Genomic DNA, 16,117 nt, shown 5'->3' on the forward strand with positions numbered 1-16,117 from the left:
AGACTGAGTACGGTTAACAATGGAAACAATGACAAACGAATGGAGGAGATGGCACACACGAAGGTGGGGCATATTTATGTCATCTTATTGGAAATTTAATTTCATTGAATACATTGACTTAAAAAAAAAACTACTTTGGCTTTCAAGTATATGAACACTCAATAGTACCCAAAACTGAAAGACTAGATGCTTCGTAACGTGAAATGTCATGCTCTACACGTTTGGTAACTTGACATTTTTCATTTGGAGTAGCCTTGCTTGGAGCTGACTTTTTAGCTAAACTGATAAAAACGAACGAACTTTCGCAACTGATTCCGGCCAAACGGCTGCACCGATTTTGATATTGAAGAAGGCCATTCGACGCAAAATTTAATGCTCTTTCAATTTGGTAAGAGTAACATTTTCAGACGTATCTACAGTTTCCGAATAATAGGCGAAAACCTGAAAAAAGTGCCAACATTTCTTTTGTTTTTTTGCCATAAAAAGTTGTTTTGAGGGTTTTGGAGGTCGAAAACTTGGATTCAGCATACTCTCAATTATATATACAAGATAAAGAAATAAAATCATCTGCCTCATTTTTTGCAAGCAAAGGACTTTTTTGTGATGCTGTTACTGGACTATTATACAGAAACCAGATTGCAATTATAAGGGTCGAAAGACTTGAAAGGGAAGCAGTCATTGGGAAGGGATTTCCAGACAAGAAATCACAAATGCAGTCGCACAACTGAGACGACACTCAGGACATACAATTTGACAGGAGCTACTTATGAGGAAGAGTGACAAATCTAGGAATATGGAATCTATCTGAGATTCCCTTTCGATAACACTCATTAGTTCATGTGAGAACTAGTTGGGTTTCAAAAGAACAATATTTTCTGAATCCCTGCTGACAATCTGTTAATAAGTCATTCAGAAAGCCGGGTTCCCACACACAACAAAAGTGACGCCACAGCAAGTAGCATGACGGCTAATACGGCGATGGCGCTGTGTGCTACTGTTTCCACATACTCCAGCCAAAATTCTTGTAGCACTCTTTTCAGCATGTCGGCTGAGAGTATTCAAATGCACACAGGTGTTATCATTCAGGTTATGGGATTAGAACTGAGCCAAGAATCTAATAAGAAGAGAAAACACAAACGTTGCATTTGGAAGTGGATTTTATGTAGGAATAGTTTAGCAGCATCAAACTAACTTTTAGTGGACATGGTGCGTGTAAACTAAGACCCGTTCATGAATCACTTTCGAGCTACAAAAATTCAGTTTCGAGTACTTGTAGAGCCCGGACTCGAGCTCTATTAAAGTATCTGATACTCTAATAGACGCAGTCCCATGTCAAGTGAGACTAAAAGTGATATTTGACATCTGGAGGTTATCTGTCATCTTTCTAATATTTGTATCACATTCTGAAAAGTAAAATTTCATAGTTCTTGTTTGATATATTGGTTGCTGTGTACGATAAAAAAAATCTCATTACAACCTGAAATTTTTAAAACTATTATGAAGAAACAAGCAAAACTGACCAGTCAGCAAAGCTTACGTCTGGCTTCGATGGCAGCAAACTCAGTAACCTTTTCTTCATAGTTGAGACGTCCACCAGTTAGAAGGTCAGTATCGATGTGAAGAACGGACTAGGTGTTCAGTCTCTCCTCAGACAAGGTAGGACGTAGGTATGATTTCAGCCTTTTAAGAGCAAAAAACGGGCATTCTGCTGAACAATTTGTAAGTGTCGTACATAGAAACATTCTAAGAACAATGTCAATATTCGGAAATACGGACTGTAACCGTTCCTTCCGCAGAAATTAATCCATTTCGAATGGTGCGTCACTAATCTCACAAGATTCCAAAAGTGCTGTGAAATGTACACATTCACTTGGGCTGGAAGATTTTAAATCAGTTTCGTATTACACTTGGAATTTTGCTCTGCGTTCAGAAATAACATCTGGTGAACTATTCTTAAGTTTACTGAAAACTATGAAGGACTCTTAACAGCGGATTATAACTTCCCTTTCTCCTTACTAATTCAGCGCACAAGTTGTCCAGTACGGGGGAAAATATTTCGATTTACAATTTCTCCGTACCTGTCAGAACAACTTTTTCAGTATCCGCTTCTCGATCAACATGAAGTTTGCGTTTCCTTTATCTTTTATTGGTGCGTTCTTAGTCTACTAGTATAGAGAAATATTTGGCCTGCTTGATATCACTTATGATAATTACTTTTATTTGTTCAGAAAGCATCTCTATTATTTCATCACAGATTGTTCAAAATGCCTGACTTGTGCGCACTGGCGGATTAAAGGGGGGGGGGGGGCGGTCACCCCCCCCCCCCTTTACTCTGCTTTACCTAAATGAAAAAAGTTCGTAAGTCTTGGAGTAACTAGAATTTCATCATGTTATATTTTCGCCCTGCTGTATGCGCTGAGAATTTTTTTTATTTAAAATTAAAATTTGACCTCTTAAGTGGTACCCCATTTTAGCCAGATCTAGAGTGTATCACTTTGTTCTCTTATCTGCTTTTCTCTAATCTCTATATTTTTGATCATGTCTATGTTCTATTTCAGGTCAAATTTTGTGTCCACGTACTGCTTGTGACTTACCTATACAACTGTATTAATCAAAGTTGAATCCCAGAACAACACCCACATCGACGCCCATGGGGGGATTCTAACCCCCAGCCAGAACAGCCCAGCCGTCCACAGCACGACTATCCTGCCCGGCTTATCTGGGAACTGCCCGCTGGGATTTCTTGACTTCCGTGGCCTCGACCAGTGGCGAGCGCTGCGCTAAGCCCGCACCGTGCTTGCTGCCTGCCGTGCCTTCCTTATTGTCAGTGTCTCATCTCGGGCTGAATAGCTTATATGAACATTTCCTTATACTGATGTCGACTGTTTCATTTCTGTCATCTGCTTACCATGAAACGAGCTTCAAAGATAACATCTTTTCTCTCTAAAAACAGAAGACAGCAGGTGAGTTCATTATAGCGTAAGATTATGGTTCGTGAGGTGCTATATGGACAAAAGTTGCTTGTTCATGTATATGTATTTCTTAATTTTGGAATTGAGTTCTTAAAGTCAAGCTATTTGAGATTACACTACAATTTTTATAGGAAGAAGCGTTTGGTATATTTTCTTCCGTAGTTGTTAATTTGTTTTCATAAGCTGCGGCTGTCTACTTAAATTGGAAAGTAGACAGTTTTTCTATGTTACTTTACTTTACTTATTGGGCATAAAGTATTTTATTGGCGACCCATCATCTTTGTGATCGATGAATCAAACCAAATTAATTTTATGTTCGAGACAGTGGCAAGTAATATTTTCAGAGGCAGAAGTACTTGTTTTAAGGAGTATTTTTGTGGAAATTGTACGATATTGCAAAGAACAGCCTTACCTTTCCCGTTTCCTTGTGTTTTTACGAACTGTTAAACTTGGTATCAGTGACGTCTACGGGAAGTAGCTTTGTCTCGGAGGTTATTTTCAGCTGGGGTAAGGGACATTCTGATGATAAAATTGCCAGCGTTCGGTCTCGTTTGAGATCTGCAGGCAGATTGACCGTTTCTGAGAGTACATAGGATGGTAACATTTGAATATGAAGTCTTAACAATGTATTATTACAAAAGATTGTTGCTTCCGCGCATCGTTCCTACAGTAGCAAGCGACTGGCATTCTCCTTGCGTGCCACGTTGCAGGCCCTGCAAAAACTGCCTACTTAACTTTTTTCTTGCCGATGGATATAAATACGATACACTACAATTGCTACACCACTCGCCATTAAAATTGCTACATCACGAAGATCACGTGCTACCGACGCGAAATTTAACCGACAGGAAGAAGATGCTGTGATACGCAAATGATTAGCTTTTCAGAGCCTTCACACAAGGCTGGCGCCGGTGGCGACACCTACATCGTGCTGACATGAGGAAAGTTTGCAACCGATTTCTCGTACACAAACAGTAGCTGACCGGCGTTGTGTGGTGAAACGTTGTTGTGATGCCTCGTGTAAGGAGGAGAAACGCGTACCATCACGTTTCCGACTTTGATAAAGGTCGGATTGTAGCCTATCGCGATTGCGGTTTATCGTATCGCGACATTGCTGCTCGCGTTGGTCGAGATGCAATGACTGTTAGCAGAATATGGAATCGGTGGGTTCAGGAGGGTAATACGGAACGCCGTGCTGGATCCCAACGGCCTCGTATCACTAGCAGTCGAGATGACAAACATCTTACCCGCATGGCTGTAACGTATCGTGCAGCCACATCTCGATCCCTGAGTCAAAAGATGGGGACGTTTTCAAGACGTCAACCATTTGCACGAACAGTTCGACGACGTTTGCAGCAGCATGGACTATCAGCTCGGAGACCATGGCTGCGGTTACCCTTGACGCTGCATCACAGACAGGAGCGCCTGCGATGGTGTACTCAATGACGAACCTGGGTGCCCCAATGGAAAAACGTCATTTTTTAGGTTGAATCCAGGTTATGTTTACAGCATCATGATGGTCGCATCCGTGTTTGGCGACATCGCGGTGAAAGCACATTGGAAGCGTGTATTCGTCATTGCCATACTGGCGTATCACCTGGCGTGATGGTATGGGGTGCCATTGGTTACATGTCTCGGTCACCTCTTGTTCGCATTGACGGCACTTTGAACAGTGGACGTTACATTTCAGATGTGTTACGACCCGTGGCTCTACCCTTCACTCGATCCCTGCGAAATCCTACATTTCAGCAGGATAATGCACGACCGCGTGTTGAAGGTCCTGTACAGGCATTTCTGGATACAGAAAATGTTCGGCTGCTGCCCTGGCCAGCACATTCTCCAGATCTCTCACCAATTGAAAACGTCTGGTCAATGGTGACCGAGCAATACGCCAGTCACTACTCTTCATGAACTGTAGTATCGTGTTGAAGCTGCATGGGAAATTGTACCTGTACACGCCGTGCAAGCTCTGTTTGATTCTATGCCCAGGCGTATCAGGGCCGTTATTACGGCCAGAGGTGGTTGCTCTGGGTACTGATTTCTCAGGGTATATGCACACAAATTGCGTGAAAATGTTATCACAAGTCAGTTGTAGTATAGTATATTTGTCCAATGAATACCCGTTTATCATCTTCATTTCTTCTTGTAGCAATTCTAATGTTCAGTAGTGTATATTAATCTATAAAATAAAATTGTACAGTTAACAAAAAATGGTTCAAATGGCTCTGAGCACTATGGGACTTAACATCTTTGGTCTTCAGTCCCCTAGAACTTAGAACTACTTAAACCCAACTAACCTAAGGACATCACACGAGGCAGAGAAAATCCCTGATCCCGCCGGGAATCGAACCCGGGCGCGGGAAGTGAGAACGCTACCGCACGACCACGGGCTGTGGACTGTACAGTTAACAAACGAAAAGAAACAACTCATGGTAGCAAATTTACAAAGAAACAGAACTAGATTCTTGCTTCATCATTTTGTCAGTATCATGGCAATTTACCTATCAGGACACGTTTAAATCTCATCTTCCATGCGAAATCATCCAATGTGTGATCTTTAGGCTTAATTACAATATATCACTTACAAGTGATAATTTATTTTTTTCGAAAACATCCTAAGGGTCTACGGGTTGCATGCAGCCGTACGGTACATAACACGCGCTTGCCAGCTGGCCTATCTGGAATGATGACAATTTGCTTTGTCACAGTACACGTCTGTCCGGCCGGCATTGTGACGCAGAGTGACTGGCCGCCGTCCGCAGCGTGCGGCATAACTAGCGTGGCCTAAGGCGCGAATATGTCTCTCTTTCTTAGCTCACCACGGAGACTTTCGATATGACCGTAATTAGCCGGTGTTAGGATATCAGACACAGTGATGATGGGTGCACGTAGTGTGTGTGTTTTATAATCAGCCTTTGTTAATAAAACTGTTTAAACTTACTTCTCGGTGTTCGCATATTGCCGTACCTCAAGGACCCACCGCTTACAAATCCTGACAAATATTTCGTGTAATTATTATCCTGGGTAACAACACAAAGAACCCCCTTATAGACGTGATGTCAGAAGTGGGATAGTTATGGAAAATCTACGGTTCTTTAGAGGTGCAGCACAACGTGAAATTCGAGCAGCATGAACATCTTTCGACGACGTGGGGACATCCAACGCTGGAATTAAGGTTGGTCTACTCCAGTTTGGCTAGAATACGAAAGGCAGTGATGGATTTTTATTTTACATTTGAGTAACTCATTGGCGTTAAATTAGACGAAATGTCGCAATCCAGTCCGAGTAACGCTGTCGATCTACAAACTGTTATTAATGAACTGTAAGAAGAGATTTGACAATTAAAAGCAGAAAGAAGCGAGCGTAACATTCCGAAAGACTTGTCAAATTATATTTCATGCAGTACAGGTACAAACACAATAAATAATTTTTCATTATTGCCACAGTACCAGTGTTTAGTGGGGAACCCGAAGATGTGAAAGTGTTTTTTCGTAAACTTGAAGGTGCCGCCCTGTTTGGATCCTGGACAGTTCCGATAAGCTAGTGGTTGCCAAATTAAGAATTCAGGGATCAGCTCAAGATTTCATTAGCGCGGAGCCTACTTGCGTGAAGACAGAAGATTACAATGAATTTAGAACGATTGTTGTTCAGAGATTTAAACGTAAAAACGCGATCAGATTCTGCAGAAAACAGCGTTACAGTTTGCGAATGCGACGAGAAGAATCTACCGAGCAGTTCGCCGACATAATTCGAATCATCAACGCTCAAACGTACGAGTTAGTAGAAAATGAAAATCGCAATCAGTTGTTCGAAGCCGACCAGAGAGCCTTGGACACATTTATTCATGGGTTGCACGGAGAAGAAGTAAGCAAAGCTGTTCGATTGGCACGACGTAAAACGTTTCAGGAAGCAGTAAAATCAGCTGTTGGTTTCGTTGAAGCACTCAGACGACCGAATGAGACGCAGAAACAAGAACGCAGAGTTTTCAACACAACAGTACAATGCTACATATACAAGAAGCTGGGTCACAAGCGTAAGGATTGTAAAGAGAATCGAATCTGCTATCATTGCGGGATGCAGGATCATGTTTCAAGAGATTGTCGCAATAAGAAGAAAGGTAATGCGAACAACAGAAAAGCTGCCAGACCTTTAAATGAGTACGGGGACGTACGGGCCCCCACACCGTCCGCCCTTTGCCAGAGACAGTGATTCCTGTTAGTTCCAGCGAAAATCAGACCGAAAATGATTTCGTGATAGGTGCTGTATATCGTGGGAGAAACTTCAAACTACTCATTGACACAGGAGATCTCATTAATGTGGTGTGGCATGGATAAACGGGATAAACTGAAACTGCCGCTATTAAAAGCGCAAGGGTTGAACGGAGGAAAACTACGTAACTATGGAGAAGTTGAAGTAGAATTAATTCTTGAGCAAGACCAAGATGAAGGTGAAAATAAAGAAGCTGGGTCACAAGCGTAAGGATTGTAAAGAGAATCGAATCTGCTATCATTGCGGGATGCAGGATCATGTTTCAAGAGATTGTCGCAATAAGAAGAAAGGTAATGCGAACAACAGAAAAGCTGCCAGACCTTTAAATGAGTACGGGGACGTACGGGCCCCCACACCGTCCGCCCTTTGCCAGAGACAGTGATTCCTGTTAGTTCCAGCGAAAATCAGACCGAAAATGATTTCGTGATAGGTGCTGTATATCGTGGGAGAAACTTCAAACTACTCATTGACACAGGAGATCTCATTAATGTGGTGTGGCATGGATAAACGGGATAAACTGAAACTGCCGCTATTAAAAGCAAGGGTGCAAGTGGTTTCAAATAACGAAACGCGTTATGACGGTGTACTTGGATTTGATTTCTTGTCCGCTAACGAGGCGGAGATATTTGTCGCAGAAAGAAAGATCAGACTAGACCGTAGCAACAACAACCTAGGAAATCGTTCTTCAGATAGTACTCAAAGGAGCAGCAATACTGACGTCGTGGGAATGGACAGCCCAAACGATGCATCAGTTCAAACCGTCCAAGTAGATGTTCAAATTGATCAGCCTCAGCAAATTCCCAAGGGAGCAGGAAAGACAATCTACGTTGAAGTCAAGTCACCCCGATGCAAGGAAGGAACTTTGTTATTACTTGAGCGATCTGAGAAAAGTGAGTTACTGGATACAGTGGATTGTTATGTTGCTAGAAGTGTAGGTGTTGCTACAAAGGTAGACAGAATGTCGCAAAAGTCCCGGTTACAATAACCAATATGAGCAATGAGGATGATGTTTTGCCACGAGGAACGAAAGTTGCTGATGTGTCGAACGTAAGTAAAAGTGACGTTGTACAGATTCCAGATGAGGTAACAAATACTGCAGTTATAAACACAGATTTTTGTAACAGTACCGCAAAATTGCAATGTAGCAAACGAAGTTAATAATGAACTGAAGCGCAAGATTTGGAAGAAGATAGAACATTTAACAGCTTATGAACAGAATATTTTAGCGCCTGTTTTGTTGGAGTATTCCGAGAACGTTCAAATTTACCTGTCACCCATTTAGTTCAGCATCGTATTCATACAGGGAACGCAGCCCCAATCACACAGAAACCTTACCGAATACCATTCAGTCAAAGAGAGTTGGTAGAAGACATGGTTAAAGAACAATTAGAACCCGGAATTATAAAACCAAGAGATCCTTCAGACCCACCATGCCGTTCACCTGTTGTAATTGTAAAGAACTGAAATCAGTTTCTGGAGAACCACAGTTCCGTTTTTGATTACCAATCTTTGAATGCTGTGACCATACTCAACATTTACCCCATACCAAATTTAGTGGAGACCTTGGATTACTTGGGCAGATGTCGAATTTTTTCAGTATGTGATTTAACAAGTGGTTATCACCAGTTAACAGTGCATCCAGATGATCAAGCAAAAACTTCATTTGTAACAGCAACAAGAGTATACAAGTATCTTCATATGCTGTCTGGACTTCGTAATGCTCTAGCTACATTTCATCGCCTGATGGATTCAGTTTTACAAGGGCTCTTCCCAACACAAGCACTTGTTTACTTTGATGATGTAATAGTTGTTGGTGAAAACATGAGGTAGCATACTGAGAGGCTACAAGCCGTTTTTGAGCGTATAAGAAGTGCAAACATGTCTTTATCAATAGATAGCTGTCGTTTTGCACAAAGTAAAGTTAACTATCTTGGTCATGTTGTAACCAGTGAAGGTGTTCGACCTGATCTAAAATTAATTGAAGATGTAAGGAATTTTCCTGAACCAAAGAATATGAAAGAACTACAATCACTCTTGGGATTGTCAAATTTCTACAGACGATTTATAGCCGGTTATGCGAATATAGCATGTCCAATGACACAGCTACTGTGTGAAAAGGAGCCACATTTAATTGGTCAACAGAGTGCAAAAAGGCAATGGAAGAATTTAAAACTGCTCTAACCACAGCCCCAGTGTTAGCCTATCCAGATTTCAGTAAACCTTTTATTCTTTCAACAATGCATCCAGTTTTGCCATACATGCAATCTTGTTTCAAGAAGTTGATCGTCATGAACATCCAATCTCATTTGCTTCCAGACAATTAAACAAAGCTGAATGTAATTATACTACTACTGAGAAGGAGCTTTGAGCTTTGGTTTTTGGTATAACACATAACAGTTGTTTCTTAACAGGAAGAGAATTCATGGTTATTATAGATCATGCCGCACTTAAATGGTTATTGAGCTGGAAGGATCCAAGTTCCAGATTAGACTGAGTGAGTACCAATTTGAGGTTATTCTCCAACCTGGTAAACAACATGTGAATGCTGATGCCATGAGTCAAAAGGTCAACATTTGTATTACAATAAGTGGAGAAAAAGAGTTAAAGGCAGCTCAAGAAGAAGATTCACAAGGCAAATTATGGAAAAATGACCAACGTTTTGTCAAAATAGATGGATTATTGTACAAAATCACTAGTAAAGGAAACTGCCTAATTATTCCAGAAAGCATGAAAGAGCAAATCATGAGAGAACAACACGATTCTTTATTATCAGGACATTGCGGTAAAAGAATAAACAAACATTAAAATAGCTCAAATGTTTTGGTGGCCGAACCGCAAAGCTGACATTTTCGAGTTTGTCTCACAATGTGATTCCTGTAACTGACAGAATAATGTAGGAAAAAGTAGAGCACCATTGCAAGAACTGTCAGAGACAAGTGAACCATTTGAACGAGTAGGGCTAGATGTCTAAAGATGGAAACAAATACATATTGATAGTGTTAGATCATTTCTCTAGATACCTTCTCATGATACCAATACCTGATCAGAGTGCTGAGACTATAGCTAAAGTTTTTGTAAAAAAATGAATTCTTAAGTTTGGATCACCATGAAGTATAATTAGTGATCAAGGAACGAATTTTATGAGTGAACTGCTTAAAAAGACTTAAAGCTCACACAAATAACTCAGTTAAGGACTACACCAGCACACCCTGAAGGAAATGGAAGAGTCGAGCGAGTCCACAGAACAATTATTAAAATGGTTAGCCATTACATGAGCAGCAAACACAACAATTGGGATGTCTGTTTACCGTACTTGGTAAGTTGTTACAATGCCAAAATGCACAGCTCAACTGGCCTAAGTCCATATGAGATTGTTTATGGAAGAAGAATGCATTCACCCTTGGACTTTGCATGATCGACTGCCAGAATCAGCAATGAACACATAAGGGATCTAGCACACAAACTAAAGGAAGCTTGGAGGGGAGTGAAACAGTGAAATCATCAATCCTTTCTTCAGCAAGCAAGACAACACTACCACCAAGCAGCAGTGCCACAGTATTGAGTTGGAGATCTTATGTATCTGAGCAATGTGGTGTTAAAGAAGAGTCAAGCAAAACGTTTAAGTTTTGGAAAGGACCACATCCAAACTTGGAGGTGTTGTTGCCCGTCACTCTTAAGCCGGCCGGAGTGGCCGTGCGGTTCTGGGCACTACAGTCTGGAGCCGAGTGACCGCTACGGTCGCAGGTTCGAATCCTGCCTCGGGCTTGGATGTGTGTGATGTCCTTAGGTTAGTTAGGTTTAATTAGTTCTAAGTTCTAGGCAACTGATGACCTCAGCAGTTAAGTCGCATAGTGCTCAGAGCCAGCCACTCTTAAGCTCCAACTTCCCTTTCGTTCGATTGTCATTCATGTCAATTGTGTAAAGCCAATTCTGGGTAGATTTCCTGTAGAATTTTGCAAGACGACGAGGACCAACTGAGAGGCAGACCTGCTGTTCTCAAACCCAGGAAGCAAGAGTCGTGAGCTCGCAGTCCAGACTTCAAGGCCGATGCATCGCCATGTTCCGAGTGATCCTGTTCCAGACACCGCTATAATCTGCGTAAACGTGTGTAGTGTGTGAGAATGCAATGCGTGTGTTTATTTCAACCATGTGCTTATGTGAATGTGTTGTGAAAATTTAGTATTGAAACTATTGTATGAGTGCACAAGTGAAACTAAACCTTTTATTCCACAGGTTACCAAAAGAAACTCATTTATTTTATGTTCATTGTTAACTCTAGTATTTAGAACTAATTAACCATGTTCATTTTTATTCTAATGTTTGCTATGATAGCATATTCTACTAATGCTGTAGTAACAGTACCACAGAGAACAGATGTTTTGTTTGAACCATGATCAGACATAGTAGTTTCAATGAGTAATGCAAAACTTGACCTCAAGTACAATCTGAGTGAAATCCAGCAGGAGCAGTTCAATTCTGTAAAGAAGCAAATTGATCTAATTCTTCAGGCTTTCCTGGCGATCTAATGACATCTTGGGTTGTCGGGTGTTCTGCCGGATATCAGCGTCGTACTTGCATGATATTTCGGTAGCATAACTCGTTACCTTCAACGAGTTACGATACCGAAATATTGTGCAAGTACGACGCTGATATCTGGCAGAACAGCCGACAACCCAAGATGTCAAATTGATCTAATTCGTTCTGTTAAGAGTAATGATACAATTTTGGAAACGGGCACATCTTGGTATAATAACTGGATCACAGACAAAATGCATGTAGAGTCTACATTTGCTAATTGTGAACAAGAGATTTACTGTTTTTTAAAGCTTTTGTCACACAAAACTTTAATTAGGCGTAAACGTGCCTTGTTTGATTTTGGAGGGCGTATCCTTGATACTGTATTTGGTACTTTAACTAGTCAAAAGATCTACTGAAAGTTAAAGGCAAAATATTAGCTCTTGAACAACAGTCCAGTACAGATTCAACTAACCTCTCTAATGAAATTATCGTATTAAAGAATATGCAAAGAACCATTACTAACCACACAGTTTTCATTGAACAGATTTAAAGCAATTTATCTCACATTTCCATGTAATTCGTAATGAAACGAACACAAATATCCAAGAACTAGTCCAAAGATTAAATTCTGTGAGTGCACACTTAGATTTAAAAACTTTTTTTGTTAAGGATTACTGATAGTTTATCAAATGCTAGAATTGATGCCCTTAATGTTAGAACAGCCTTAGAAAGTAGTTCAAATGATCATTTGAGCAGCGTACTACTACATCCAGAACAATTTTTACAGATTCTACTATCAATTGAGTGAAAGCTAGATCAAACCTATACTATGATTTACCCTGTCAACTCTTACAATTTATGTGATTACTATAAGTTAACACCACACACTCTTTAATGATTGAAGATGAATTAACTGTTATTGTTTCTATACCCATTGCTAGATCAAAGCATAATTCTGAAATGTATAAGATTTATATTTACCCTGTGAAATGGAGACAGGCAAGTATTCATGTAAAATACATACTGAATGATTATCTACTGATCAGCAAGGATCGAAGATATTTTGTGTCCCTAAATGAAAATGATTTGCATATGTGTAAATGTAGTCATAAGTTAATTTGCCCTGACTCGACAGTATTCTTAGATAGTAGAATGTACAGATGTAAGAAAGAATTGTTTATGAGTCATCCCCCAAGAGATGATTGCCCTTGAATTTTAACGCAAGTTTATCACCCATTTCTTAAACAGTGTTCTGAAGGTATAATTTTCTCATTTAACTCCACTCTTGATTTCACATTTAAATGTAAAAATTACCCCTTACATTCAAACTGAATACTAGTGGATTAATCTTGACTGCCACACATTGTGATTTATCATGTGAACTATTTGATATGCCTAGTGTATTGCCAACTACATTTCATGCAACTGGACATTTGCCATTAATGAGAATGTTATCTGTTTATTACAATGATTCATACATATTAACATATGGAAAACACTCCTTATCAAGTTTTTGTGAAGACAATAATTTAATTAAGGACATCCATGAAAATTTGATTTCTTCCAATTATGAGTTAAACTTCATTGAAGCAGCAAATAGAATTAAGTCCTTTGACTCATCCAGTAATGTTAATTCATACTTGATTGTCAGTATTGTGTTTTTATTGCTTTTATTAATTTGTCTTTTGTCAACAGTATTTGTCATGTACGAAATTGTCATCCTGAAAGCACACTTCTCTGTACCGAATGTTACTGTGTGTGCAAATGAAATACATGTTGCAATGCCTTCTGATGCCACAAATGGCGAAATAGATTTATAACGCCCAGGAGGTCATTTTGAGCCACCTATGGTTGCTCTTTTTCTCCGGGGAGAGTGATGCAAGTGTCTACGGGTTGCACGCAGCCATACGGCATGTAACACACGCTCGGCAGCTGACCTGTCTGGAATGCTGACAATTTGCTTGATCAGTACACGTTCGTCTGGCCACAGTGTGATGCAGGGAGTAAGCGTCTGGCTACTGTCCGCAGTGCGCGGGATAACTAACGTGGCCTCGGGTGCGAATATGTCTCTTTTCCTCAGCTCACCATGCAGCCTTTCGATATGAATGTAATTAACCGGTGTTAGGCTGTCAGATACAGTGATGATGGATGCATGTAGCATGTGTCTTTTATAATCAGCCTTTGTTAATAAAACTGTTTAATCTTACTTCTCGGGTGTTTGCATATTGCTGTACCTCGAGGACCCACCGTTTACAAATCCTGACAAATATTTCGTGTAATTATCATCCGGGACAACAACACAAACAACCCCCTATAACATGCTCATTTCCTGCACACTGTGATCTAAAACTGAAATGTTTGACTACTAAAAGGTAAGATATTTTGACGCAGTAGAACCTGAAATATCAGTGTAAATGGAAATAAACGCAAGTGTATCTTTTTTATGCGCAGCATGTATATATTTTTAAAATGGTGAATATGTCAAATGGTTCTGCTACAAGACAGCAGTTATTACCACAGCTTAGATGTGCTTCATTGTAATTTTCTAAATAAGCCCCCTTATTTCAGTCAACTAACTAGAAATTCACGAACAGAAGGGTCTTTGAGGACTTCCACATCTACTAAATTATGGCGTAAAGCTCTGTGTCAGATGTGATGTCTGACACGAAGCTTTATTCCATCACTGACAATCTATAAAAAATTATCACAAATTTGGAACCAGTTATGTGACTGATGAGAATCTTTTTAATTAATAGATAAATACTCTGGTTGTGTTTTAGTATTTATTTTGCTACTTTAGGTAACAAATGGAAGAAGCAATGTTGATTATAGTCAGTCAAGCTGGCCAATAATTTGATGCCAGTTAGCAAAAAATTTGATGCCAGTTAGCCAGTGTACTCTTTTGTGGTATGCTGCGTGAACCTTAGGTTCTATATAAAATTACACAGCACAGAATTAAAGATCTCAGCAAGATCTAGATTTAAAAAATGTCAAAAAACAGCTTAAATCTCTAAAACACAACAAAGCTCCTGGGCCCGACGGAATTCTTGTCACGGAATTTGCGACCGAATTAGCCCCTTTCTTGACCAACGCGTGCTTTTTGAAGGAGGAGTTATCCCCAGTGAATGGAAAAGGGCACAAGTCACACAGATTTACAAAAACATTTTGGCCAGTAATATGGAGCAAATGTGCGGGGCCCCTATCAGGTTGGACTAACAGGAGATATATAGCAAATACAAAGAAGGCCAGCACGAATGGTAACAGGCTTCTTTGACTGGCGAGAGAGCGTTAGTGATATGTTGAGAAGTCAGAATTGGCAAACACCCGACGAAAGGCATATATCACGCCAGGACCATCTTGAAAAATTCTAGACGCAAAATCTTGGTAGAAGCGATGCATATTCTCCTTCCTCCTACGCATCTATCTTGCGAAAACAAAATTATGTAAGGAAGAGACTAAGAGCTCGCACAAAGGCATTTCAACAGTCATTCTTTCCATCCGGGAATGGAATAGGAAGAAACCTTACTGTATGGTACCCTAGAGTACCCTCTGCCACACACCACATGGTGACTCACAGAGTGTGGATGTAGATGTAGATAGTATTAAGCCTTTGATGCGCGTTTAGGCCAAAAGTCTATTAGCAGAGTGAGCAGCCAAGTATTCATTTATGCCAACAGCTGCTTGTGCGTACTAACTGTGGTATGGCATGTAAGTTTGTGAGCAGGAGGGTTGAACACATATCATTTATGACTTTGGTGCAATGTATTCTTTTCAGTTTCCACATCAGATGAGCATAAAGAGATTGAGGACTCAGCACCGCCAATGCCTGCCACTTCGAATGATCCAGGTGATCAGATGAGCTGCACTTCAACTTCATTACCTGCAGATAACTCTTCCGTTTCAGAGGTACATTACGAAAATGACATCGGTCTACATATTGGGACTAAACCATCTGATAGTGTGCTTGCCACCATACGACAAGATCACTGGGAACGTCCTGCTGAATACAGTTACCCACGTTCTACTCATAATAAGGGTGGGAAGACTGAAAGAAGGTTTCTGACAAAAGAGCACTTAGATAAATATAAAGCATGGTTTGTTTTGTCTCCATCCAAAGAAGGTCTATTTTGCAAAGTGTGTCCTTTCTTTGCGCCTACTGTTAAGGGTGGGTATCTTGTGGGAATGAAGTTAAACACATTAGTGACTGTACCTCTGACATAATTTGCTAAGTTATTAGGTAAAGATGGTGACCTGGAAAACCACAGTAGAACAGTACATCATCAGCAAGCTTTAGGACATGCCAACAACTTTTTGGTTTCTTACCAAAATCCAAATAAATCATTTGAAAATCAAGTTGA

At 40.3% G+C, this 16,117-nt stretch overlaps 1 protein-coding gene across 1 annotated transcript in view; it reads left to right on the forward strand.

Moving 5' to 3' along the window:
• LOC126263194 (cytoplasmic tRNA 2-thiolation protein 2-A) overlaps positions 1-13,965 on the forward strand; it is a 127,208-nt gene extending 113,243 nt beyond the window's left edge. Inside the window, exons 9-10 of the transcript XR_007546862.1 lie at positions 2,559-2,963; positions 11,202-13,965. The gene's annotated coding sequence lies outside the window, so the exon portion shown is untranslated. The remainder of the gene's footprint in view (positions 1-2,558; positions 2,964-11,201) is intronic.
• The last annotated feature ends 2,152 nt before the right edge of the window (positions 13,966-16,117 follow it).

This window comes from Schistocerca nitens, chromosome 6 (genome assembly GCF_023898315.1).
Source record: "Schistocerca nitens isolate TAMUIC-IGC-003100 chromosome 6, iqSchNite1.1, whole genome shotgun sequence".
In the NCBI taxonomy this organism is placed as follows: domain Eukaryota; kingdom Metazoa; phylum Arthropoda; class Insecta; order Orthoptera; family Acrididae; genus Schistocerca; species Schistocerca nitens.